Source organism: Camelus ferus, chromosome 7, assembly GCF_009834535.1.
Source record: "Camelus ferus isolate YT-003-E chromosome 7, BCGSAC_Cfer_1.0, whole genome shotgun sequence".
In the NCBI taxonomy this organism is placed as follows: Eukaryota; Metazoa; Chordata; class Mammalia; order Artiodactyla; family Camelidae; genus Camelus; species Camelus ferus.
In genome coordinates, this window is record NC_045702.1 from 53,797,084 (window position 1) to 53,821,671 (window position 24,588).

Sequence of the window (24,588 nt, forward strand, 5' to 3'; positions counted from 1 at the left end):
ACACAGGTCAGAGTGGAGAGAAAAATACATGGTTAAGCTTACTGCTAAGTTTCATGCTGGCCTTAACCTGCATGGGTTGCCATAACAAAAACACCATATACATGAATAATTATTTCTCACCGTTCTGGAGGCCGTGAAGTCCAAGATCATGGTGCTGACTGACTCAGTTCAAGGTGAGGGCCCTCTTCCTGGCTTGGAGGCCGCCACCTTTGCTCTTTTTCCACCCTGTGAGGGCACAGTGAAATCAGTTTTTCTCATGTCTCTTCTAATGAGAGCACAGGTCCCACCAGCCCCGCCCTCATGGCCTCCTCTAAACCCAGTTACCTCCCAAAGGCCCTGAAGTGAGGGAAATAATTTTCCCTCCACACTTCTGAATTCTTAGATGAACAAGAAAAAACAAGAAGTTTATTAAGATGCACGCCCCATGTAGACATGAGTGATACCCAGGGGAAGATGAGTAACTCACCAAGGTGGCTTAGAATTCAAGATTAAATATCATTAATAGTAGGGCAACGGGGGGGGGGGACGATGTGGCCCTCTGACGGGAGTATAAATGGTTTTCAGGAAAGATGAGAGGGCCCTTTGAAGAATCAACGGGAGGTGTGATAGTGTGGGACAATGTTTGTAGGGGCCTTCCAGTCTCCTCTCCTGTGATAAAACTCAATCTTCCCTGGTTGATGAAATGGCCAGGGAGAGGACCTATGACAACTGAACCCCTGAAGGATAATGTCTTGCTGACCCTGAGTCCCACCTCTAATCATCAGTTTGGGGGTTAGAGCTTTAAAAACATGAATTTTGGAAGGATACAGACATTCAGTCCATAATAATTCTTATTATCTACTTGGGACAATAATACATGGAAACATCAAAGTACTGTGACTCTGCTAATTAAGGGCCCAAATGACTATTGGAGTCAGGAACTACTGCAGAAATCCGAAGGAGGCCACATTACTTTCACTTCTCATGACACTTAAGAGTTTTACACTTTTAAAATGAATTGAAGAAAAATGAAAAGATTTAAATATATTTTTAGTTTTTGGCGGGGGGGGGATTCATTGGAATAGTGAGCCAGATTTTTGAGTCATAGCTTATATAGTTTTTGTGAGAAAATTATATATACATTACCGTATCTGTGTCCATTTAAATGTTAGGAATAACAGGAAGCCCGATGTGAATGACAGAGATGCAGCAAGGTTTTGGCTTTGCATTTACTCCTTCCAGCTTCTAGGCAGGTGTACCAGGTAAGTGCAGCAGCGTTCTGAAAGCTGTGAATAAACACGCGAGAATATTACACAGGTAAGTCCTCTAACGTATCGTGCGTTTTTATGATCTTAGTATGAGAATAACCATGTCAAAATGATTTTTCCTACCTTGTAGCTATCTAGTAAGAGAAGGGGGATTTTGAAGAGAGCTCAAAACCATCTTTGGAGTGGTGAATGAGGTTTAGAAATGCCATGGCATAAAACTGCTATTACTGAACCCAAATTATTGAATGTAACATACCATGTTATACCTGGTATTAGTGAGGATGGGGGTTGGAAATGACCTTCCAGGAACACTGTTGACTCATATAAGAAAAGTACATTTGCCATAGTTACCATTTAGCAAGTTATACCCAACAGATGGTTCAAGCCTTTTGACACCATTGAAAATCATGCCACTTAAGTAAATTTCTTGGGATTTATCTTTGTTTTATTTTACCCCCAACTCTTCCAGCTTGTGTCATATCAAATTATTCCCATAGCTTTTGTATCAGTAATTCCTTCATTCAAATTTATTTTATAATTTATATTAAAGTATTAAGCTAATGGTCCTATACATAGATTTCTGTTTGATTTCCTATAATGTACTAAATTACTAGTTTTCTACTATTAGATGTACTGTTTATTTTTAAGTGCTGCTTCCTTGAACAGAGAACCAAATAACTTACAATTTTATCGGAGAACAACCTGTAAAATTACTGACAACCAACTAGTAAAACTCATGTTTGGAGTGAATTTGAAGCTGCCTGTTTGTTCCTTCAGCAATACCTAGCAATGCACCAACAGCTCTGTATTAGATTATTTGTCCATGTTATTTTATGAAGAAATTTAATAAAATTTACTACTCTGCCATCCATTGAGCACTTCCTAACTTAATTGTCATATTCTGCATTTCCTGAGATTTACAATTAAAATTGTGATGAGCCAGACATACAAACTACCCCTTGTGTGACAAGACAGGTTATTTGTATTTTACCCAAATTATATGACATATAAAAGTTCTATTAAAAATTGATTTTTACCTATGTATAAGTACCTACATGTGATATATTTTAAGTCTGAATACTTCTTCAGCCCAAATTTCTCTTAATGCCTACTACCCAAAAAAAAAAAAAAAAAGTTCAATTTACTATTTATGCCCATGCCAGAGCCAGTTAATAAAAAATAATGGCTCTGACATTTTATATTTTCCAAGGATGATCAAATAAGGAATGGTCTCCAGACCAGAATAAACATTTATTTTGATTAAGAAATATTTAATCTTCCTTATATTGTCACTAGTCACCAATATTACTTCCTAAATTTTTAAAACTACATCAGGCACTGCATTAACTTACAGTATTTTATGACATTGTTTTTTAAAGCTAATTTTAATTAGTAGAAAGACCAATAATATTGAGAAACCACATTTCCAGTGTTACTGCTGTTTTGTGTGCTAATTATGTGGCTTGTAGCTAGAAAACAGTATAGAACTAAAAGTTTATTTTCACTGTGTAACTTTGAAGATACATTTATCTTGAGATACTCTTGACAATTTCACACTGGCTTTAGCAAAATAAGATATTCCTTACTGAATAAGGATGCAAAAATCCTTGTCTCTTTATGTTCATTCTCTTGTTTGTTCTTTCCAATATCCTAGGTGAATGCAGCGGGAATGGAGAATGTGGAATGATTAACGGCTTTCTAAGTGATTTCATAGAGGCATTAAATTGAGAATCAACTTTAAGAACCATTTGTTTGGTCATTTCTCTATACTTTCAACAAGTATTTAAGAGTTTCAGGTTTTGGACTTGACAGGCTGATTAAGGAAATGATAGTGCTGATCACCAAGAAATGTAAGAAGGGGCGACCATTTGCAAGTAACATTAGTAGCACTTCAAGTTCCACTTTAGAAGTGTTTTTAACCACTTCTGGACTTCTTGGAGAAGTTTTAGATATGTTTAAATATCTCTAATGTTTGATATCTGAATGATCTTTTCTTATTTTGTGAGCTGGAAAATTAACCTGTTTGAGAGTCAGCATCCTAAACATAAAATAGAATTAAAATAGCACACTCACTAGAGTACTGACCTGAAGGAAGACAAGCACGTGCACAGTATATACGAGGTGCCCTGAGAACCACACCAAGCTACACAAGTGAAACTTACTGACTGCTGTTAAGACATTTAAGTAGAAATTCCCAGAGGATATTCATGGACATGAAACTTAAGGATAGAGACCTGTAGATTTATAAATTTCAGTTGTAAAATAAAATTATTTTAATAGAAATCTAAGGAGCAATTGACCTCTCCTGACCAAAAAGTAGAGGAAAAGGGGCAGAGGCCAAAGACATAACCTTAGAATATATGAGCAATAATTCTAAGGTAGTAGAAAGAAAAATCAGATGACAACTGAGGAGCAGCCAAGATGTAAAAGAAAAACAGGACAGTGCAGTCAGAGAAGCCAGAGACATCAGACCTGAGGCCAGGTTCATGATGGAAAAGCACACACCTCATTCACAGAAATGTAGGTGCTTCTTTATATCCAGGAGGGTTGTCTCCAGCAGAATAAAAGATTAAGAACTTGAGATGTAGTAAGAGGTATTGTTTTTAACAAGTCTCTCTCCTTTTATCTCTAAACCCAATCAGCTGGTTTCTATTTGAAAAAATCTCTTTCACACATTTTCTCTCAGTTGCCATGAGAACTTCAGAGGATTGATATGCTAATGGAGTGTTCTTATTTCTCCTGCCTCAGACTCAGAGAACCATATTCCCAGAGAAAGAGAAAGACAATATGGAACATGAAGACAAGCCGACTTTACTCTAGGCCTGTATTAGTCCTCTCTGGGCTGTCATAATAAATTACTTCAGGCTGAGTATCTTCAACAACAGATTTGTTCTGGAGAACACAACTCCAAGATCACGGCGCCATCAGTGTTGGTTTCTGGGGAGACCTACCTCCCTACCTTCCTACCTTGTAGGTAGACGGCTACCTTCCTGCTGTTTCCTCCCAAGGAGGAAGGTGTGATGTCTTTTTCTCTTCTAAGGACCCCAGTCCTGCTGGGTTAGGGGCACTCTTACAACCTCATTTAACCTCCCTAAAGAATACACTGTGGGTGGGGTGGGGATTAGAACTTCAACATAAGAATTTTGAGTTCAGTCAATAACAAAACCTGAGATTACCAAAGGTGTACGGTGACTAACGATCTGTGAAAGTTGCTCTCATTTAGGGCTCTGGTATTACAATAGTGAAGTAACAAGAGTATTTTTTGGTGAAAGAAGCAATTCAAAACAACATATGTACTTCTCTCCTACTAAAATACCGAACTAGCATTTCTCCCATATTTTCTGTCTTTGACTTTCTAACCTGTCCCCTGCACAGCTGTGAGTTACCTTCCTGAACTTTCAGTCAGACCTTCTGACTCCTCTCTTCAAAAATCTTCAATGACTCCCCACTGCTTAGTGAATAAAACTTAACATTTTAATTACACATTCACTTATCAATAACCCGGCTCCAACATTTTTTTTGTCTCATCAGTCACTCTACTCCTCAGCCACAGAGGCCTACTCTACTCATTGCTGCTTGGACTTGTCATTACAAAAGTAGGAGATCACGCCTGTGCTAACACTGTTTCTTCAGCCTGGAGTGTCTCCGTCCTCAAGGCTCACTTCTAAATGCCAGGGCTTCAGTGAACACTGCCTTGATCTCAGTGAGAAGAAATCACTCCCTAAATTCTCTGAACATAAGTTAATTATTTACATGTCTGTCTTTTCCAAAATACTATGAGCTTCTTAGGGCAGGGAATGTCTTATATTTTAACCAGGATTACTTAAAGACAAAACGCAAAAAAAACTTGTCTTCTAAGAGTCGAATAATTGCTCAATGAATGAGGAAATATTGAGGAAATGGGAAAATGTAGGTGGGAATAGTTATTAAAAATAGTTATTAGAAATATCTGATAGGAGATTTTCTCTTCTTTACTTTTTTTTTTAAACCTAAAAACGTGTATAAGTTTTTTCTCCAAGAGATGAGACTTTTATTTTGTTAGATGAAGCTATGAACGTGTTTCCAATGATCATCTACATGGAAGAGGCTCAAAACAGAGACAACCAGGCTCGAATTCACTAGGCATTACAGAACCCAGATAGCCATTTTCCTTTATAGCAACAAGAACACAAAGAGGTAAATGTAAGGGTGAAACACTTAAAATAATCCCTAACTTCCTTGACCACATCAAGTCCAAGTCCCTGTCCCTCTCTTAACCCAGGGAAGAAGAGCAAAGTGTTCTGTGGACTGATAGTCTACTGGAGTAAAAAAAAAAACCTTGCTCTGAGTTCACACGGAGTATCTTTTCCTAAGAAATTATATAGCAGCACAATTAAAATGAAATACTAATTGCAACAAGAAAAGATGGTGGCTGCAGAATATAACTCAGTCTTAATAGATTTTCTAATGCCTCTCTTTATACCAAAGGGGAGTAGCCCTTTAGCCAATAAAGTAAATTTTCTGATCTCCAAATGGGTACTTTATCCTCATTCGGGCTGATATTGCAGCGACATCGTGAATTTCTCAGACAGCTTTGTGAATCAGCAGAGTATTTCAGAGGAGAGCACTGACTGCTAAAAGCAAAGTCGTTATTTTTTAAACAGCCTTTAAACCAGGAGATTAAACATTTCATTTTGGGTCAAGGATGCATTTGCTCTGTTGAACTTGGAAGAGCAGAGAGGACTGAACCAGTTGGGAAGGAAGAGAATCAATGTTACTCCATCAGCCAAACCTCAAATTATACAGTTTCGCAGACCAATTGTTTTTGACTTTCTTTTCAGTGTCCATGTCTATAATTCTTATTTCCAAAGAGCTTAAACATTAATACTCCATGAAATATCATCATATATTTCTAAAGTATCTTTAAGAAGCCATTAACTAATTTGCTCATAATAAACTTTGAGGTCTAGAAAAAAACTTGTTCTCTTTCTCTTTATGTAGCCTCCAAAAAAAAAAAAAAAAAAGAAATTAAGGGAAGAAAAATGTATGCTTTCTAATACATCCATTCAGGAAATGTTCAGAGTGCTACCATTTGCCAGGCATTGTGTTAGGTGCTGGAAATACTAAAGCAGTAAGACACGGAACCTTTCCTCACTCCTACTTACACTTAAGAACAGTGACTCATGACAATATACAGCGTTTAAGAGGCCAGATTAATTGGATTCAGAATATCCCCATACTTCTCTTGTTCTTTGTTCTGGTACATTTATGAGTGTTTTTGAAGCTTTCATGGAGTAAAATTGAGATTTAAGTCTGACTGACTCACAGACTTAAATGGCTTATTATAGACTTGGTTTAATCAAATCTTTAGATACATTTACATCAATAAAAAGTGGAAAGTAAAACGTATCTCATTTGGGGAGTTCTAGCCTCAGGCAGTATCTTTAAAATGTTATGCTGCATAAAGAATAGCCTTCAGAGTATAGCACAGAATATTTATAAAAATGCCTAATGCTGAAATTATACATTGAAGAAAAACATTTTCTTACACGGAATAATTTTTGTCTTATCACAGGCAAGAATACCGATTGATTGCTATGACTGGGTGTATCTTTCAATGTTCTGCACGTGCATTCCTGTGTTTGTTGACTCCTGTGTGTGTATGTGTGAGTATCTAGTATAGATAGTTAAAACCCCTGGCTTTCTTGTGGCCACTCACAAGCCTCAGTGTTCAGATCATCATTCCATGGTCTTACTGTTGCCTACTGCCAACCTTTTAAACTGATGTAAAATTCAAAGAGTTTACACTGCAGAATTTTTTTTTTTTAGAAGAGGTTTCTCAATTTAATTTTATCTGTAATTTTCCTATGTATGTATCACCTATACCATTATTTATAGGTTTTCAATTCACATTTTATTCTTAAGTACATTTAGCCTCATTTCAAACAACAGTAAATTGAAATCAGTTTGGTGTGTGTGTATACATTATACATACACACATATATGTTCTATAAAATAAAGTTAACATGTTAACTTCATAATTTATTTTATAGAACATATATATACTTTATTATAAAGTTAATATACAACTGTAAATATATGGCATTTAAGGCAAGGGTCAACAAACTTTCCCTGTAAACAGCCAAATAACAAATGATCTAGTTTTTGCAGGGCATACCGTCTCTCCCAACTACTCAACTCTTCTGTCGTAGTCCAACAGTAGTCCACTTGTGAACAAGTGGGCATGGTTGTGTTTCAAGAACACTGTAGTTACCAAATAGATGTGACCCCTGGTCTGAAGTCTTTTAGACTCCTAATCTAGACATATCCTACATCACCAGTGATAAGCATACTATTCTTTGTGAAACGATGTTCTAAAATAATTGTTGTTAGGTGTTATGAAGCTCATCTGACCCTTTTCTATTCCTTGAGTGGCCATTCCCAGCCCTGTAAGTATAGTGGATTTTTCGACAAGTTTTGCACAACACTGAGAAGGCTGAAAGAACCCATATGGGTATTTCTGGTTAGGAAGGGACAAGCATGATTTACTGATTGGCATTTTGAAACTCTAAGTGCTCTGCTGGCAGATGAAGAAAAACTGGTGCGAACGAGCAGGCTCAGAAATCTACAGGGTGTAATTTCTGATAGTACTCACCAGGTTTATTACACTCATTAATAAACTGTCAGCTGTCTCTTCACTAGTAAAATGTAGATGCATTGAGGGAAAGGACCTTGCTCGCACACTTGTTTTTGTTTTCCATGCATTCCTGCATAGCATAATTTCCTGACCAATTTTATTGAGTGAAATAGTAATATATCAATAATAAAGGATTAAGAAAATAGGAAAGTACAAATTTAGAGGAAAGAAATCTTTAAGTAAAGGGCATTCCAATTTATTTACTGAAGTAGGATTTCTTCTTAAGAAAATATAGATCAGTCATGGCATTAGGGAAGGACTGGAAGTATATGAAAAGCAACAGGCCAGTTTTGTGTATTAGGAAGGAGATGTAGTCAGAAGATACAAGCTTCCAGTTATAAGATAAGTAAGTTCTGGGGATATAGTATGCAGCATGTGACTGTAGTTAACAATACGGTATTGTATATTTTAAAGTGGCTAAGAAAGTAGATCTTTAAAATTATCATTACAAGAAAAAAATTTTTAACACTGCATGGTGATGGATGTTAACTAACCTTATTGTGGTGATCATTTTTTAATACATACAGACATCAAATCAGATATTGCACACCTTAAAGTAACACACTGTTATATGTAAAACTTAAAAGGAAAAAAAAAGTCAACTTTAAAGTAGCTCGTATGTGTTCCCCAAAATTATTAAATATGTACATGAAAACTTTATTGTGAACAGGTTGATGTAATTTGAACAAACCTTGATTTTCAACAGACTGGGAGTATTTGAAAAATTAAGTATATTGAAGTCTTACTGTTCCTTTAATTCATTTTTTAACATGGCATGTAATCTTATTACATTAGCTAATGTCCTTTTTTTTTTTTTTCCTTGTTAGCAAGAATTAAATGTGAGAGACAATTTGAAGAAACACAGTATTGTCTACTAAACACTGAATTATCATTCAGGGGAGTTTTTTTTTAAGTACTACTTTTATAGTTTTCAAAGATTTTTTAGTATTATCATAATAAGTCATCTCAAGTTAAAAGTAAAATTAATTCAAGTTTTGAAGTAGAATCCTTTTTAAAATCTAGTTCCTATTGCACATTTCATTAACATTGTAGTTTCCATGATACACACAGGCTTCCTACTCTAAGAGTGCTGCTACAGTTTGTTAGGCCATGATCTAAAATAGATGAAGGTCTCTACTTACACAATACAATTATCAGTTTAAAATAGTTATGGGTAATGGTTAAAAAATAATAATTTAAAAGTAGTTTTGATAAATATTTATAAGACTGGACTCTACTGGATCAGGAAGATATTTTCACTGAAGAATATAGACATTTTTTGGTTTTGATTTTATCTGAGAAAAAAGCTTATACTGAAAATTAGAGAAAAGATTGACAAAAACACGTTAAAATAGCTTTGCTTTCTACATTTCAGTATTACATTTGGTATTAAAAAAGTTGACCCTCCTTTGCTTTCTAATTATAAAATATTACTTAGACCAAATGGTTAGAAAACTGGGCTATAGAAATATAGTAATGCATATAAATCAACGAAGTTAGAACACTCCCTCATTCCATAAACAAAATGGCTTAAAGACTTAAACGTAAGACAAGACACCATAAACCTCCTAGAAGAAAACATAGATAAAACATTCTCCAGCATAAATCTCAGCAATGTTCCCCTAGGGCAGTCTACTCAAGCAATATAAATAAAAGCAAAAATAAACAAATGGGACATAATTAAACTTACAAGCTTATGCACAGCAAAAGAAGCCATAAGCAAAACAAAAAGACAACCTACGGAGAGAGAAAATATTTGCAAAAGATGAGACTGACATGGGCTTACTTTCTAGAATATATTAACAGTTCATACAACTTAATAACAAAAAACAAACAGCCCAATCCAAAAGTGGGCAGAAGACCTAAACAAGCAATTCTCCAATGAAGACAGTGAATATGTACATGAAAAAATGCTAAATGTAACTAATTATCAGAGAAATGCAAATCAAAACTATAATGAGGTATCACCTCACACCAGACAGAATGGCCGTCATTCAAAAGTCCACAAATGTTAAGTACTAGAGAGGGTGTGGAGAAAAGGGAACCCTCCTGCACTGCCTGTGGGAATATAGTTTGGTGCAGCCATTACGGAAAACAGTATGGAGATTCCTCAAAACAAAAACAAAAACAAAAACAAAAACAAAAACAAAAAAACAACTAAAAATAGACTTACCATATAACCCAGCAATCCCACTCCTGGGCATGTATCTGGAGGGAACTCTAATTCGAAAAGATACATGCACCCCAATGTTCATAGCAGCACTATTTACAATAGCGAAGACATAGAAACCTGAATGTTCATCGACAGATGACTGGATCAAGAAGTTGTGTTATCTTTATACAATGTTGTATTATTCAGCCATAAAAAAGACTAGAATAATGCCATTTGCAGCGACATTGATGGACCTAGAGATCGTCATGCTAAGTGAAGTAAACCAGAAAGAGAAAGAAAAATACCGTATCATATCACTCATATGTGGAGTCTGAAAAAAAGGGACACTACGAACTCATCTACAAAACAGAAACAGACTTGCAGACATAGTCAACAATTTTATGGTTATCAGGGGAAAGGGTGTGGGAAGGGATAAATTTGGGAGTTTGAGATTTGCAAATATTAGCCACTATATGCAAAAATAGATTTAAAATGTTTCTTCTGATCATAGCGAAAAAGAGTATGACAATGAATATATGTATGTTCATGTTTAACTGAAAAATTGTGCTATACACTGGAAACTGACACAATATTGTAAACTGACTATAACTCAATGAAAAAAAGTTAAAAAGCTGTTTCTTCTGTATAGCACAGGGAACTATGTTCAATATCCTGTAACAGCCTTTAATGAAAAAAATATGATAAGAAATATATGTATGTATATGCATGACTGGGACATTGTGCTGTACACCAGAAATTGACACATTCTAACTGACTGTACTTCAATTAAAAAAAACAGTAATAATCTTCATTATGTATAAAGTACAGAAATGTTAAAAACTGTAAAAATTGTCTAAAATTAAAAATGTGGAAATGGATTGTCCTATTTAGGGAAAAAGTGGAATAAATTTTAAAACAGCAGTAATGATATTTTTAAATGATGGAAGTGTTATACATACAATACTATAATGATTACATAGATCTTACTCATCTAGTATGTGTGTATATGCATGTATAAAATATTAAATATATAAATATATCATAACTATAGTTTAAAAATATTAGTTATCACTAATATGTCGGTATGTCAATAATTAGTTTAAAATTGTTGAACAGGAGTATCTTTTTCAAGTGGCAATGTGTTTATAGTCACTTGCTGGACAGTATATTCAGCAAGAATTTTCTTTTGTTTACCTGTCTTTTCTAAATTCCTACACAGGAAGTATACTGTATTAAAAAATGGGTTATATTTAAATACACAACTTTTTAAAAAAATGTTCACCGGCCACATTTAAAAAAAAAACACTACTTAGTATATCAAAACCATGATTGGCTGATATGACTCAAATGTTAGTTAAGTGTCAGGTTTATAAATTCTTATTTTTTGGTCAGGAATGCTTTAAAGCATCCCCAAACTTACAATGTCTGTTTAGTGGAATAAAACATCCAAAAAGTATGTAATTTTTGATACAGCTTTTGCTTTAAAAATAAATTGATTCAAGTCATAACAGAGCATCTAATGGTGAATACTAATAAAGTTTAAATAAGACCTTTACTAAAAAGCTCAAATAGGTAATGCTTGAGTCAGGTGATTGCATTCTAAACAAGGATCTACATGTGCAAAATTAAGTGTAAGTTTAAACACATGTCTAAGTTTGCTCTGGTATTTATTTTAAGGTTGCATGTGTAAAAAACTCAAGTTAGAAGTTTAAAAATCTTTGATATCCATATAAACTGTTAGCATAAACCTGGACTTTAAACATTTAATTAGGGCAATGTGTGATGTACTGGGTTAGGGGACAGGAAGGTAGAGGGGACAGAACTACGCCTCTGAGCAGTCCCAGGTCCTGGCCAGGACTCTGCTATTGGCTGTGTATCCTCAGGCAAGTTACCTCACCATTCTGGGCCCTACTTCCTCATTTGTTAAGTAAGATGTTTGGACTTCATTGCTTCAACAACTCCTAGTTACAAATTTAATTACTCTATGAATTCTAACAAAGTTGTCACTCTGAGAAATGTTCTCCACCATTAAAATAAAACCATGTAAGTTACTCTGAAAAACTTCTCCTCAAAAATGTTTTTCTGTTATTTTTAAAATGTCCAGAGTAGATGGTGTTTTCCAGCTTACAGGTTAACTTGATTAAGAAGGAAATTATTGTCCTTGACTATTTATGAAATCACTTTTATCAACCTGCAATCTTCACTCTAGATGGCGGCAACTCTGACTGCAGGGAGCAAACTGCCTGGACTGGTGACCCATTAGCAGACACACTGCTGAGCTTTCTTGCTTATCTCCTAACATTCCTTTCAGTTTATATTGGGAAGGCTGAGTAATGCAGAACTTGTAAAACAAAATGACAAATCTTTATAAAAAGAAAAAATGTGTGTAAAATATGTGACAAGCAGTATTTATAATTTTCAGCCAAGGCAAAACTTGTTTAACTATAACATGACGAGTTTTACATTTAAGTTTCTATGATTTAAAGGATCTTAAAATTTACATCAAGAATTTATTTGATAAAAATGTTTTGTGTATTTGCAAGTTCTTAGTATTTACTAAGTTTTCACTTATGTATCCAAATCCAGCCCTCCTCCAAAAAAATCCACCAAGAAAAAGTTAAAGTGTGTACATCACAGTTACCTTATTTTACAGATTTCTGTTATTTTCATTGTTTAATACTTGTTTATCTTCTACGTTTTCAACAATACACAATTGTATAAAGAATAAACTTTTAAAATTAACTGTCCTATTAATATTCTTGCAAATATGTTTCCATTTTATAGAAACATTTATATACTATATATTCAGAAACAAAGCATATAGGCACAGTAGTAACTGAAAAATACAGTAGGAATCAAATTATTTTATATGTTGCACTTTATTTATAGTATTTTTCATATTAAATCACTCTTAATTATATATTTTAATATTAGTAACTATTATGCTAACACTTTTTGTTCATTGAATGCTTATTGTATGAGAGGCTATTAAAAGCTAATGTATATTTTATCCTTTATTCATGTGAACAATCTCTTTTGTGGCTGAGGGACTCTAAGATTTAGTGTGTAAATTGACTTAAAGTGAGGACCCTGTAATTCAAACACAGGCCTACTTTGAATGTCTAAATCTAATGCTCTCCCTGTATTTCCTTAAGAACTATATGGGCTCCACTTTTTCCATCATATAAATCTGTAAATTTAACTAATTTCCACTTTTGGAGATTTAGCTGTCCTACATTTCTCTTAATTACCCCAAAATGTTTTTATAAGTATTTTATACATAAATTATGTGAAAGTCTGATATTTCTTTAAAATGAGTTAATACTATGCGTGTATTTTGAATTTTGTATATAATTGTCCATCAATCTGCACTTCCATCGATGGTTCCACATTTAGAATTCTGAATTATGCATACCCCTTGCCTGAAAACTTGTCACTGATGTTAATTAAAATCAGTAATATTTGGAACAGAGGGTCAGCATCATTCAGGATAAGATAGTCTTCCTTCTGTCCCCCTTATTCAACAAAGAATTAGACATCCATTTAGCAATAGACATGTCCATGTAGAGGTTGTGGGATCTAACATCACATCCCAAGGGACTCAGAGAGGGTCTTGCCCTCCTCTGCATCTGGGAATAGGCATACAGATCTGGGTACATGCTGGGGAACAAGAAGAGCAACCCACCTGCCCAAACCCCTCTCACTGGAGTCAGGAAAAAAGCCTGAGAGTATTGACCTGGACAAAATACCAGGCAAGAAAGAAACGGTAGTCCAGCTGCCCAGAGAAGAATTCAAGCACATCATGGGATAAAAGGAAAATCCACAGATTTAGGCATAGTGAAGATCCTCTGGGAAGTTTTACGAGCAGCCCTCCTTCCCCCACCCCACCAAAGCAACACTGCATAGAACTGAACTATGTGAGAATGGCAACCTCTCCCACAGGGGCAAAGAAGAGTTGTGAATGCATGTCCAGTTACTGCAGTGGTGTCACACGCAGCTGGAAAACCCCTTTCTCTGCAGAGACACTCAAGTTCTGAGCTGGGACACCCATGATTGGGAGGAGGGAGGAAAGCTGAAAAGACACATAAGAATATGGAAGGGCATAGGAGACACCCTTACTGCTGACTGCACTAAGCAGGAAGTACTCCTGTGGGCTTCTGGCAGTATCATTCCCAAGGATTTCCCTGCTGGGACTACAACCACCCCCAGTTCCCCAAGTGTGGAACCCACACCTCTTCCCACTCTGTGGCCAGCTCCTTGTGTGCACTTTGAAGTACCGCTGTGTAAACCAGCTCTGGCAGACAGGGAGTTAGCTCAGAAAGCAGGTCAGGGTCTCTGGCATAGAAGAAACTACAGACTTGCACTGCATTGCCAACTTCTGGGTAACAAAAAAGAGAGGTTACCAGTGCCCAGACTGGTGAATTGTAATAACCAGAGAGGACATACCAGCTTAAGAATTCTGCCGCAAAATGTATGGAGCAAGTGTGTCTGTACAAGTACCAGAGAAAAGCAGGACAAATTAAGAATATATCCCACCAGAAGATAACAAGTAAAGCTTCAAGCAGTCTACTTCAAATGTGAAAACAGCAATACAAAGCTCCAAGGAACATGGAAAATCAACTGAACATGTCATCACCAAAAGGTAACAATCCTCCAGGAACTAAACTCAAAAGCACAGAATTTGGCAATTTGGCTGACAACAATTCCAAATAGCTGTTTTGAGAAAGCAAGCTGCAAGAAAACATAGAAAGACATGTCAACAAAATCAGGAAAACAATTCATGAACAAAATGAGAAATTTAACAGATATAGAAATCATAAAAGAGAACCGAATTCTGAAGCGGAAGAATTCATTAAACAAAATGAAAAATGCAAGAGAGAGCATCAACAGTAGAAAAGAACCAACAGAAGACAGAATCAATGACCAGAGGCCAAGAACTTTGAAATAACCCAGTCAGAGAACAATGAAAAAAGAATGAAAAGGAGCTAAGACAGCCTACATGATCTACAGGACACCATGACATAAACAAATATTAGAATAATTGAAATTATAGAAGGGGAAGAGAGGGAGAAAGGAGCAGAAGATTTATTTAAAGAAATAATAGCTGAGAACATCCCGAAACTGGGGAAGCTGGACATTTAACTTTACAAAGGTAGTAGATCACACATTATATTAATTAAAAAAGACCTTCTCTAAGGTACATTAAAATGTCAATACCATCATCAAAGATAAAAAATTAAGATAGAATCTTAAAAGATGTAGTCAAAGATAACAAATTATAAAAGTAGCCAGGGAAAAGAACATGCCAGCCTACCAAGCAACCCCCACTGAGCTGTCTTCAGGTATTTCAACCCTGTAGAACCAGGAGAGTGGAATGATACATTCAGTGGGTTAAAAAAAATTGGTGGCCAAGAATATTCTATCAAGGTAAAGATACCTTCAGACATGAAGGAGAAACACAGATTTTTCCAGACAAATAAAAGTTAAGTGAGCTTATCACCAATAGATCTGCCTTGCAAGAAGGGCTCAAAGGGTTTTTTCAAGCTGAAATGCAAACATACTTATCAGTGACATGAAAACACTGAAAAATATACAACACTCCGGTTAAGTAAATATATAGTAGTAAGACTTAGAAAACAGTATGCACTATAGGTTAACCACTTAATTGTAGTATATAAAATCAAAGGAAAAGTTTTTTTTTTATATTATAGTTACCATTATGTTTTAACAAGCATACAATATAAAAGAGGTAGATAATGGTGTCAAAAATATAAAAGGTGTGGAGTAAAATGGTGAACCTTTTGTAAATGATCAAAGTTAAGATGCTATCACACTAAAACAATTTCATTTATGAGATGTCTTATGTAAGCCTCATGGTAACTACAAAGCAAAAACCTAGAATAGATGCACAAAAGATAAAGGAAGGAGAAAAAGAGGACACCACCAGGAAAAATCACCAATTTACAAAGGTAGGCACAAACAGAGAGAAAAAACAGTTGATACAAAACAAACAGAAAACAGTAAGATGACATTAGCAAGTCTTTGCAGGGCTGAACCTCTAGGAATCTATGATGAAGAAGAGGGCAGGAGCTTGCAACAACCAGCACTCATTTCTTGGCCGACTGAGTTCCTGCCTGTAGAGCCCAAGCAGTAATCCCAAATCAGCAACTTTGCTCACCTGCAGAACTAAGTCAGTGGCACATTCTGACTAGGAAATTATAAGCTGGCACACTATTGAGTGTAGCCCCAGCCCTGACTAGAAGGACTGGCAAGAACACCTAGAAACTGTAGCCCAACGACATTTGAGTAGATAGCCCAGGTAACCAAGTTGATTGCCACCAGAGAAAAGCCAGTGCTGACTGCAGAGGGTCCCCTGCTATGCTCAGGCAACGGAGTTAATTCATCTCCCTCCTAGAATAGCTCCTTCCCCCACAGCCCCACCCCACCCCATCCCCCCTCCCACCCACCAAAGAGCCCAACTGAGATAATCTGAGAGGTGCTTGCAGTTGGCCCATTCTGCCAGGCAGGGAAGCTGAGTTATAGCCCCACCCACTGCTGAGTAAAGCTCCCTGCCCTGTTCCACTATAGAGGCTGGCCACAATACCTGGAAAACCAAACAGTCCACCAAAGCTTGAACAGAGTCCAGCAAGCAAAGCAGATAGTCTGCAAAACAAAGCCAGTGGCTGCGTTCAGTCAGGGAACTTGGGGCATGGGTCAGCTTGAGTGAAGACCGCACACAAAGAGCCTTACTAGCGTTGGAGATGATCCTCCAACTGCAGCCCAGCAGGGAAACTAATTCAGAGGCCCCCCCCCCACCTTTGTGAATACAGCCTTCAGGCCTTCCAACCAGGGAACCTAACCAGAGAACACAGGAAGCTACATAGTCCATTCAATAGCACTGCTTACATTGGTGCTTGAACAGAGAGAACTGCCTGCGGTTCTCTGCAACTGCAGAGCAAAACTGGTGACCTCACCTGGCCAGGGAAGTCAGCGTGCACTCTTACCTGATTTGGGTCCCCCAAACAACAAGTTCTGTAGGACCCAGTCTCCATCCCTTTGCTCTGCCAGAGAAGCTAATTTATAGCCCTAGTTACTGCTGAGTATAGTAGCCAGTCCCAGCAGTCTAGAAAGCCTGACCAGAGAACCCAGGCAACCATGGAGCTTATCCTTAAGACTTGCAAGGGCAGGGAACTAGGTAAGCAGTCCCACCCAATGGTTCTAAGCCAGCTGCACCTCCCCAACCTCAGAGTTCAGGCAGTAGTAACCTTGCCCCAGAAGAGAATCTGATAGTAAGCGCCACCTTCTGAGTGACATTACCAGCAGATATGTCCAGTCCGTTAAACTCAGCTGACTGGTAAAGGACTGTCTCAACCAAAGCAAACCCATAAAGTCTGGAAGAGGAGTCCACTGAATGTGGATGTGCAGATACCAACACAAAGAATAAAGGATCATGAAAAATAAGCTACACCACTAAAGGAAAGTAATAAAGCTCCAATAATTGACCCTAAAGAAATGGAGATCTACAAAATATCAGACAAAGAATTCATAATAGTCCTTTTAAAAAGGTATGATGAACTACAGAAACACACAGACAAAAAATTAGGGAAACAATGAATTAAAAAAATAAGTTCAACCAAAAAATAGAAGTCAAACAAAACACACGTGGAAACTGCATACACACAAACTAGAATCCTAGAGTTGAAAAATATAATGACTAAAGAATTCAGCAGAGAGCTTAAAAAAAGACAACTATGCAAAAGAATCAATGACCAAAAAGACAGAAAATTTGAAATTATCCACTAAGAATAGCAAAAAGAAAAAAAGAATGAAAAAAAGTAAAAGCCCATGGGGTTGATGGGACATAATAAGAAACAAAACAAAAAAACAACAACAAAAATACAATATCCGCAATATGGGAATTTCATAAAGAGTAGAGATAAAGGTACAAGAACGTATGTTTAAGTAATACTGGCTAAAAACTTCCTGAAGTTTCTTGTGAAAGAAATGAACATCCAGTAGAGCCTGAGTAGGACCACAACAAGACACATTGTAAATAATGTGTCAAAAATCAACCACAATTCTGAAAGAAACAAGAGACAAAGGAAGGTACAAACAGGAGAACCTGTATATGACTGGGTCGATTTCTCAACAAAACTTTATAGGCTAGGGGAGAATGGGATGATATTTTGAAAATATTGAAAGGAAAAAAAAAACTGTCAACCAAGCATTCTATACCCAGCAAAGCTGTCCTTCAGAAATGAAGCCAAATAAAGACAGTTCCAAACAAAAGCTGACAGATTTCATCAATACTGGACCTGCCTTACAGGAAATGCTAAAGGGAGTTCTTTGAGTAGAAGTAAAGGGAAAATAATTAGTATCTTAAGAATATAAGAAGGTAGCATGAAACTTAATGGTAAATACACAGCCAAAGTTAGATTCTGAAATGTAATAATGGTGATGCGCAATTCACTTACAACTCTAGTGTAAAAGTTAAACACTGTAAACAAAATAACTATACTAAAATAATTTATTAGTTATGCAATATTAAAAAAAAAATGTACGTTGCAACACCAGTAACCTAAAATGTGATGAGAAGGAGAAGTAGAAGTTTAGGAATTCTATCAATGTTATTAGTTTAAAATAGATTGTTACAATTTTACAGTATATTATGTAAGCCTCATGGTATCCACAAAGGCAAAACCTGTAGTGATTACACAAAAGAACCTGATAAAGAAGGCCCAGGAAGGTTGAAAGAGATGGGGGAATAGCCCGTTGGTGGAGCAGTCAGAACATACACACTTATCAATTAAGTTCTATGTCTTATATGGGTGTGGTCTGTTGGGCCCCAAAACAATTACAACAGTAACAGCCAACATCACTGATCACAGATCAGCATGACAAATGTAATGACAATGAAAAAGTTTAAAATACTGCAATAACTACTAAACTGTGACACAGAGACACAAAGCGAGCAAATGCATGTTGGAAAAATTGCACCTACAGACTTGCAGACTTAACAAACCTTCAATTTGTAAAAACCTCGGTATCTGGAAAAGCAGTAAAGCCAAGCAAAATAAAAAGGTGTGTCCCTGCCTGCCCCCCTCCCTTTCTCTCTCTCTGTCTCTATACATATATACACACACACTCATATACACATACACACACACACAAAACAGAATTTTATTCAGCCAAAAAACAAAAAAGAAATACTGCAACTTGTGACAATATGGATGGTCCTTGAAGACATGCTAAATGAATTAAGTCAGAGAGAGCCAAATACTGTTATGATCTCACTTACATGTGGAATCAAAAAAATCAGTACAAGAGATCAGATCTGTGGTTAGAGGTTAGAGTTAGGGGCAATTAGCTCAATATGGTTAAAAAGTACAAGTTTCCAGTTATAAGATAAGTAAGTACTCAGGAGATAACGCACAACATGATGGCTACAGTTAACACTGCTGTATAATTTAAGAGAGTAAATACTAACTGTTCTCATCACAAAGAAATGTCTATATATCTCTACCTACAGATATAGATTTTGATATATATTGTATCTATATAAGATGATGGATGTTAACTAAGCTTGTAATCATTTCATAATAATGTAAATCAAATCATTATGCTGTTATGTCAATTATATCTCATTAAAGCTGGAAAAATTGTATGATCGTCTTTTTCAGTTTATTTCATTTATTTCTAGAATTGAGGTGAATTTTTAATACAATGAAACTGACAGATCTTTGGTATACAACTGGATGAGTTTTGACCAATGAATTTAACAATGGAACTAACACTTACTCAACTGTGGAACATTTACATCATCCCCCAAAGTTCCTTGTGTCCCCTTTCATCAATCCACACACTCACTGGAAACCATTGCCCTGATTTCTGTTACTATAACGTTCTTTGTGTCTGCTCTTGACTTTCATATAATGGAACCATGTAATATGTATTCCCCTGTGTCTGGCTCCTTTCACTCAACACAGTATTTTGGAGACTCACCCAGTTTATTTCGTGCATCAATAGTTGATTTTAAATTTACTGAAGTATACCAAAGTAAAATACTGAAGTAGTATTCCATCGTATGTATATCCTACAGTTTATTAATTGATTCTCCTAAAGATGAATATTTGGGTTTCCAGTTTTTATTATAAATAAAGTTCTTGTACATGTATTTTTATGGACGTAAGTTTTCATTTCATTTCCCATCAGCAATGCGGGAGTGTAAAAAGTTTCAGTGACTGTGTTCGATCCTCTTAATAGAGAAAAAGCCTGTGACAAAATTCAACCTCCTTTCATGACAAAAATCGTGAACAAAGTGGGATATAGAAGGAACATACCCCAACATAATAAAAGCTATATATGACAAATCAAAAGCTAACATTATACACAATAGTGAAAATTTGAAAGCTTTTCCTTCAAGATCAGGAACAAGACAGGATACCCACTCTCACCTTTGTTATTCAACATAGAACTGTGAGTGTTAGTGAGAGCAACTAGGCAAATATTGAAATAAAAGTCATCCAGACCAAAAAGAAAAGTAAAGTAACTGTTATTTACTTCTGATAAGATGATGGGATCTTATATACAGAAAACATTAAAGAGTCAAAAATAAAATCCTTAGGAATAAATCTCATCAAGGAAGTGAAAGACTAATGTGAGGAGAACTACAAAACATTAACCAAGGAAATTAAAGATAACTTAAATGGAAAGATAACACATGTTCTTGGATTGGAAGAATTAATATTAAAATGGCCATACTACCTAAAGCAGTCTACAGGTTTAATGCAATCCCTATCAAAATACTCAGGACATTTTTCACAGAACTAGAACAAATCATATTAAAATTTATATGAAATCACAAAAGACCCAGAATTGCCAACACAATACTTAAGAAAAAGAATGAGGCTGGAGGAATAACCCTTCCAGACTTCAGACAATACTACAGAGCTACAGTAATCAAAACAGCATGGTATTGGTACAAACACAGACATATGGATCAATGGAACAGAACAGAGAGCCCAGAAATAAACCCACACACTTGTAGTCAATTAATCTTTGACAAAGGAGGCAAGACCATACAATGGAGAAAAGACAGTCTCTTCAGCAAATGGTACTGGGAAAACTGGACAGCTGCATGTAAGTCAGTAAAGTTCTAATACTCCCTCACACCACACACAGAAATAAACTCAAAATGGCTTAAAAACTTAACCATCAGACAAGACACCATAAACCTCCTAGAAGAAAACATAGGTAAAGCATTCTCTGACATAAATCTTAGCAACATTCTCCTAGGGCAGTCTACCCAGGCAATAAAAATAAAAGCAAAAATAAACAAATGGGACCTAATTAAACTTACAAGCTTTTGCACAGCAAAGGAAACCATAAGCAAAACAAAACGATAACCTACGGAATGGGAAAAAATATTTGCAAAAGATGAGACTGACAAGGGCTTAATTTCCAGAATATATAAACAGCTCATACAACTTAATAACAAAAAACAAACAACTCAATCCAAAAATGGGCAGAAGACCTAAACAAGCAATTTTCCAATGAAAACATACAAATGGCCAATATGAACATGAAAAAAAATGCTAAGTATCACTAATTACCAGAGAAATGCAAATCGAAACTACAATGAGATATCACCTTACATCAGTCACAATGGCCATCATTAAAAAGTCCATAAACGATAAATGCTGGAGAGGGTGTGGAGAAAAGGGAACCCTCCTATCCTATTGGTGGGAATGTAGCTTGGTGCAGCCATTATGGAAAACAGTATGGAGATTCCCTAAAAGACTAAAAATAGACTTAACATATGATACAGCAATCCCACTTTTGGGCATGTATCTGGAGAAAACTTGAATTCAAAAAGATACATGCACCCCAATGTTCATAGCAGCACTATTTACAATAGCCAAGACATGAAAACAAATTAAATGTCCATTGACAGATGAGTGGATAAAGAAGCTGTGGTATATTTATACAACAGGATATGACTCAGCCATAAAAAAGACTAAAAATGCCATTTGCAGCAACATGGATGGATCTAAAGATTGTAATTCTAGGTGAAGTAAGCCAGAAAGATAAAGAAAAATATCATGTATCGCTTATGTGTGCAGTCTAAAAAGAAATGAACTTATTTACAAAACAGAAACAGACCCACAGACATAGAAAACAAACTTATGGTTATGGGGTGGGGGGAGGTGTGGGAGGGATTAATTGGGAGTTTGAGATTTGCACACACTAACAGATACATAAAATAAACAGCAAGTTTATACTGTATATCATAGGGAACTCTATTCACTATCTTTTACTAACTTATGGGGAAAAAGAATATGCAAACAAATACACGTATGTTCCTCTATGACTGAAGCGTTGTGCCGTACACCGGAAATCGATGCAACATTGTAAACTGACTATACTCCAATAAAATCAATCAATCTATAAATATGGTTTGGTTCATTATCTAAGTAGTGCACTGACTGTGTTAGTCTAAGATCTCAGAGAAAAGGATGCTGTAGTGATATTAAATACATAAGGATGGTATTAAGGGAAATATCCATGTAAGGCAAAGCGGGGCAGGGGCTGAGTAAGACTGGGAGTGTTGTCAATCCACTATGTAAAACTGACTCCAAACCAGGAACAAGAAAGGAATGGGAAACGGTATACCAGTTTCCTAAGGTTGCTATAACTAATGACCACAAACTGGGTATGAACACTGAGTCAGTCCAAAATCCATCCTCTCACAGTTCTATAGGCTTGAAGTTTGAAGTGAGTATCAGCAGCGTCTTGCTTTCACTGAGACTCCTTCCTTACCTCTTCCTAGCTTCTGGTAGTTGCTGGCAATCCTTGGCCTTCTTTGCTTTGTAGCTGCACCACTCTAATCTGTCTTTAATTTCTGTCACATGGCCCTCTTTCTTTTGTGTCTCTGAAAATCTCTCCCGTTATAAGGACACCAGTCACTGCATTTAGGGCTCAGTCTAATCTGGTACGACTTCATTTTAAACTGAGTTCATCTCTAAAGGACCATATATCTAAAGACGGGAATATTTACAGCTGCCAGAGGTTAGGACTTCAACATATTTTGGTGAGGCCACTATTGTACCAAGCATAGGTGTCCAGTCCTTTGGGTAGGAAGTCCTCGAGCCAAAGCCAGCAGTTCAATTCCTGGGTCTCCTTAGCACAGATCTGCCTTAAGCACCTTACTGCTTTAATCACCAGCAGTGAGCTGCCCAGGAGTGACCTCCATGCCAACCTGTTGATAAATTTCAGACTATGGCAGCTGGGCCTTCGGTCACTTGTACCACCTGTGCTGGGTAACATTCTCACGGCTACCACACGTACCTTTCTGTAGAATTGTGTACTTTCAAATGTCTGCAACAAATTATTGTCAAAATTATGTCAGAAACTTTATTTTCAAAAAGTTTCTTATAAGGTATCTGCAAACTTAATTGGTGCATCAATTGGCAGGTGCAAGTTAATTATATGGGTACTTAATTGCTAATTTCCTATGCAAATCAATATTTGAACTTTTAATTCTCAATTGAGCGTGCATCAAAATGGGATTTTAACTGCTCAAAGTAATGGCAAAATTTTTAAGTGTATTTTTGTGCCTCCATAGAAGCTTGCTCTAAAATTGTCAATATGGTCTGGTTTGGAAGCATAACACTGGTAACACCGTTTGATAGGTAAATATATTAACAAGGGATTCTCTTTTTCTAGAAATATAAACTTCTAGACAGGGTCCAAATATTTTTATGTCTTAAAAATCCTAAGTGTCCATCTTATTACAATTCCCAAAGTGACAATTAGGAGAACATTAAAATCACATCTACAGTATCATATATATTATATATGTTAGGTATATGTATTTTAATATAAAATATTATTAACATTGTGGAATCTATCTTTATAGTAAGTATACATATATATGGAAATTATGTATATTCTTTCACTTACATATAAATGAGGGCCATAATACATTCTATTTCGGATCTGTAGTAGGCAGAATTCTAGGATAGCCCTCAAGATTTCTGCCAGTGGTACACATACATCTCAGCTGTTCAAACACGAGTCTATCTACTGCTGTGAAGGGATTTCTGCAGATGTAATTAAGGGCCCAAATCAGTTGAATTTAAGATAGGGAGTTTATCGTAATCCTTTGAGCCCTTGAAATCTGAAACTAGAGGTCAGAGATGGGGGAAGTCAGAGTTTCAAAGCATGAGAGTGATTTAACACAGTACTGTTGTCTAGAAGTTGAAGCAGGGGACTTCTGGGAACTGAGGGTGTCCCCTACTCCTTAGCTGACAGACAGCAAGGAAACAGGAGACTCTGTACCGCCGTCCAAGGAACTGAATTCTGCTATCAACAAAAAGGAGGCTTAGAAGCTGTGATTTCCCTAGAGCCGCCACTGAACACTTTGACAGCTGACTTGTGGTAACTGTGAGCAGAGACTCTAATCATGCCATACCAGATTTCTGACTAATAGAACTGTGAGCTAATAAGTCAAT

The 24,588-nt window shown here is 36.2% G+C and overlaps 2 long non-coding RNA genes across 2 annotated transcripts in view; one reads left to right on the forward strand and one right to left on the reverse strand.

Moving 5' to 3' along the window:
• The window catches only part of LOC116664951, a 191,412-nt gene extending 190,185 nt beyond the window's left edge, over positions 1-1,227 (forward strand). Inside the window, exon 3 of the long non-coding RNA XR_004321507.1 lies at positions 1,152-1,227. This is a non-coding gene — a long non-coding RNA (uncharacterized LOC116664951). The remainder of the gene's footprint in view (positions 1-1,151) is intronic.
• Positions 1-24,588, reverse strand: part of LOC116664949 — a 370,748-nt gene that overhangs the window by 132,802 nt on the left and 213,358 nt on the right. The window contains exons 3-4 of the long non-coding RNA XR_004321504.1: positions 1,126-1,265; positions 121-225 (exon numbers count right to left, since the gene is read on the reverse strand). This is a non-coding gene — a long non-coding RNA (uncharacterized LOC116664949). The remainder of the gene's footprint in view (positions 1-120; positions 226-1,125; positions 1,266-24,588) is intronic.